This window comes from Octopus bimaculoides, chromosome 15 (assembly GCF_001194135.2).
Source record: "Octopus bimaculoides isolate UCB-OBI-ISO-001 chromosome 15, ASM119413v2, whole genome shotgun sequence".
In the NCBI taxonomy this organism is placed as follows: domain Eukaryota; kingdom Metazoa; phylum Mollusca; class Cephalopoda; order Octopoda; family Octopodidae; genus Octopus; species Octopus bimaculoides.
In genome coordinates this window covers 49,881,523-49,882,885 of record NC_068995.1, presented here as the reverse complement: position 1 = coordinate 49,882,885, position 1,363 = coordinate 49,881,523, and the positions used below count along the sequence as shown (strand labels likewise).

The 1,363-nt window shown below is 36.0% G+C and overlaps 1 protein-coding gene across 3 annotated transcripts in view; it reads right to left on the bottom strand.

Annotated features, from left to right (window-relative positions):
* Nucleotides 1-1,363, bottom strand: part of LOC106870807 (uncharacterized) — a 38,688-nt gene that overhangs the window by 17,828 nt on the left and 19,497 nt on the right. The gene's annotated exons all lie outside the window — the stretch shown is intronic.

Genomic DNA, 1,363 nt, shown 5'->3' with positions numbered 1-1,363 from the left:
CAGCATTGCCTTCCTGGCACTTGTGCCAGATGGCATGTGTAAAGACATTCGAGCGAGATCGTTGCCATTGCTGCCGAACTGGCTCCTGTGCAGGTGGCACGTAAAATACACCATTTTGAGCGTCGCCGTTGCCAGTACCGCCTGACTGGTCTTCGTGTCGGTGGCACGTAAAAGCACCCACTACACTCTTGGAGTGGTTGGCATTAGGAAGGGCATCCAGCTGTAGAAACTCTGCCAGATCAGATTGGAGTCTGGTGTAGCCATCTGGTTTGCAGTCCCCAGTCAAATCGTCCAACCCATGCTAGCATGGAAAGCGGACGTTAGATGATGATGATGATAAGAATATAAGCATAAAAAATATAAGGAGTAACATGAAAATAGAAAATATAGTTAGAATAGATTAAAAGAGGCAATGGTACTCCTTATATTTATGTTTATCTTCTTATATTTCTATATTTTTATCATCTATGTCTTAATATATGTATGTGGGGCTATATAGTAGAAGACACTTTTCTCCCAGCTGCTGCACAGTGAGACTGAACCCAAAAGGATACTGCTGCAAAGCGAACTTGTAATCCACATGGCCAAAGCAACTGCACAATACCAACTTATGCAACATAACTTGAAAAATGATAGAGCAGAATTTTAATATACATGCATTATAAATTGAGTTTACAAAAAAGGAAAAAGAAAGAAAGGCAAAAACAATAAAGGAAAGAAAAACAAGAAAAATAACTAAATAAATTGTTTCCCTACTTGAACTCTCATTGCATGGCAAGCAGTGTTTAGTTTTTTTTTTTTTGTTAGAAGATAGCCAAGCCCTAAACCAGTTCATTGTTAAGCGACTAGTTTGCATTCATATCATGACATTACCTGGGAAATGCTGGCAAATTTTTTTTCTTAGAAAAGCAATTAAATTTCTCAATTCATTGGTAACAAAAAGCAGTGAAACATAAGAGCTTTTTTCTTTTTATTTAATTCAAAGAAATAATACAAAATTACAACAGTAGCATTATAATATTTTAGATCTTTCAGTTTTCTGAATGTAACACAGCGATGGCCATTCTGCAGTACAGCTCTTATATATAATCTTTTTCTATCATAATTTTCTCTTTCCATTGTATGCAGTGATGTATATTTTCCTTGTCTTCTAGTCTTCTATGCATAATTATTTTGGTGGCTGTATAAAGACATGTATGATTGTGATGAACTTATACAGTTGAGTGTATATATATATATATATATATATATATATACACACACACTCAACTGTATAAGTTCATCACAAACATACATATCTTTATACAGCCCACCCCGTAACTTAGCGGTTCGGCAATGGAGATCGATAAAATAACCCCCCCCC